Source organism: Somniosus microcephalus, chromosome 4, assembly GCF_052327205.1.
Source record: "Somniosus microcephalus isolate GS21.2 chromosome 4, FLI_Smic_1.0, whole genome shotgun sequence".
In the NCBI taxonomy this organism is placed as follows: Eukaryota; Metazoa; Chordata; class Chondrichthyes; order Squaliformes; family Somniosidae; genus Somniosus; species Somniosus microcephalus.
In genome coordinates, this window is record NC_140990.1 from 97104120 (window position 1) to 97107271 (window position 3152).

Genomic DNA, 3152 nt, shown 5'->3' on the forward strand with positions numbered 1-3152 from the left:
ACCCAGTCTAATCCCACTCTCACCCTCACTCCCCACCCAGTCTAATCCCACTTTCTCCCTCACTCCCCACCCAGTCTAATCCCATTCTCCCCCTCACTCCCCACCCAGTCTAATCCCACTCTCCTCCTCACTCCCCACCCAGTCTAATCCCACTCTCCCCCTCACTGCGCACCCAGTCAAATCCCACTCTCTCCCTCGCTCCGCACCCAGTCTAATCCCACTCTCCCCCTCACTCCCCACCCAGTCTAATCATCCACTCTCCCCCTCACTCCCCACCCAGTCTATTCCCACTCTCCCACTCACTCCCCAGCCTGTCTAATCCCACTCTCCCCTCACTCCCCACCCAGTCTAATCCCACTCTCCCCTCACTCCCCACCCAGTCTAATCCCACTCTCCCCCTCAATCCCCACCCAGCCTAATCCCACACTGCCCTTCACTCCCCACCCAGTCTAATCCCACTCTCCCCCTCACTTTCCACCCAGTTTATTCCCACTCTCCCCCTCACTCCCCACCCAGTCCAATCACACTCTCCCACTCACTCCCCACCCAGTCTAATCACACTCTCCCCCTCACTCCCCACCCAGTCTAATCCCACTCACGCCCTCACTCCCCACCCAGTCTAATCCCACTCTCCTCCTCACTCCCCACCCAGTCTATTCCCACTCTCCCCGAGTCCCCACTCAGTCTAATCCCAATCTCCCCCTCATTCCCCACCCAGTCTAATCCCACTCTCCCCCTCACTCCCCATCCAGTCTAATCCAACTCTCCCACTCACTCCCCACCCAGTCTAATCCCACTCTCCCCCTCACTCCCCACCCAGTCTAATCCCACTCTCCTGCTCACTCCCCACCCAGTCTAATCCCACACTCCCCCTCACTCCCCACCCAGTCTAATCCCACTCTCCCCCTCACTCCCCACCCAGACTAATCCCACTCTCCCCCTCACTCCTCACCCAGTCTAATCCCAATCTCCCCCTCACTCCCCACCCAGTCTAATCCCACTGTCCCCCTCACTCCCCACCCAGTCTAATCCCACTCTCCCCCTCACTCCCCACCCAGACTAATCCCAATCTCCCCCTCACTCCCCACCCAGTCTAATCCCACTCTCCCCCTCACTCCCCACCCAGTCTAATCCCACTCTCCCCCTCACTCCCCACCCAGTCTAATCCCACTCTCCCTCTCGCTCCCCTCCCAGTCTGTTCCCAGTCATCCCATCACTCCGCACCCAATCTAATCCCGCTCTCCCCCTCACTCCCCATCCTGTCTAATTCCACTCTCCCCCTCACTCCCCACCCAGTCTAATCCCACAATCCCCCTCAGTGCCCACCGAGTCTAATCCCAGTCTCCCCCTTTCTCCCCACCCAGTCTAATCCCAATCTCCCGCACACTCCCCAACCAATCTATTCCCACTCTCCCCCTCACTCCCCACCCAGTCTAATCCCACTCTCCCCCTCGCTCAGCACCCAGACTGTTCCCAGACTTCCCGTCACTCCCCACCCAGTCTAATCCCACTCTCCCCCTCACTCCCCACCCAATTTTTTGCCACTCTCCCTCTCACTCCCCACCCAGTTTAATCCCACTCTCCCCCTCACTTTCGACCCAGTCTAATCCCACTCGCCCCCTCACTTTCCACCCAGTCTAATCCAACTCTCCCCCTCACGCCCCACCCAGTCTAATCCCACTCTCCCCCACACTCCCCACCCAGTCTAATCCCACTCTCCCCCTCACTCCCCACCCAGTCTAATCCCACTCTCCCCCTCACTCCCCACCCAGTCTAATCCCACCCTCCCCCTCACTCCCCACCCAGTCTAATCCTACTCTCCCCCTCACTCCCCACCCCGTCTAATCCCACTCTCCCCCTCACTACCCGCCCAGTCTAATCTCGCCCTCCCCCTCACTCACTCCCCACCCAGTCTAATCCCACTCTCCCCCTCACTCCCCACCCAGACTAATCCCACTCTCCCCCTCACTCCTCACCCAGTCTGATCCCACTCTCACCCTCACTCCTCACCCAGTCTAATCTCCCCCACCCCCTCACTCACTCCCCACCCAGTCTAATCCCACAATTCCCCTCACTCCCCACCCAGACTAATCCCACTCTCCCCCTCACTCCCCAACCAGTCTAATCCAACTCTCACCCTCACTCCCCACCCAGTCTAATCCCAGTCTCCGCCTCATTCCCCACCCAGTCTAATCCCACTCTCCCCCCTCGCTCCCCAACCAGTTAAATCCCACCCTCCCCCACACTCCCCACCCTGTCTAATCCCACTCTCCCCCTCACTCCGCACCCAGTCAAATCCCACTCTCTGCCTCGCTCCACACCCAGTCTAATCCCAGTCGCCCCCTCGCTCCCCACCCAGTCTAATCCCACTCTCCCCCTCACTCCTCACCCAGTCTTATCCCACTCTCCCCCTCACTCCTCACCCAGACTTATCCCACTCTCCTCCCTCACTCCCCACCCAGGCCAAGACCACACTCACCCTCACTCCCCACACACTCTGTTCCCACTCTTCCCCTCACTCACCACCCAGTCTATTCCCACTCTCCCCCTCACTCCCCACCCAGTATAATCCCACTCTCCCCCTCACTCCTCACCCAGTCCAATCGCACTCTCCCATCACTCCCTGCCCAGTCTGATCCCACTCTCCCCCTCACTTCCCACCCAGTCTAATCCCACTCTCCCCCTCACTGCACACGCACCTTATTCCCACTCTCCCCTGTCACTCCTCACCCAGTCTAATCCCACTCTCCACCTCGCTCTCAACCCAGTCTAATCTCACTCTTCACCTCACTCCCCACCCAGTCTAATCCCACTCTCCCCGTCACTCCTCATCCAGTCTAATCCCACTCTCCCCCTTACTCCCCACCCAGTTTAATCCCACTCTCCCCTCACTCCCCACCCAGTCTAATCCCACTCTCCCCCACACATCCCACCCAGTCTAATCCCACTCTCCCCCACATATCCCACCCAGTCTAATCCCACTCTCCCCCTCACTCCCCACCCAGTCTAATCCCACTCTCCCCCTCACTCCCCACCCTGTCTATTCCCACTCTCCCCTCACTCCCCACCCAGTCTAATCCCACTCTCCCCCTCACTCCCCGCCCAGTCTAATCCCACTCTCCCCCTCACTGCCCACCCAGTCTAATCCCACT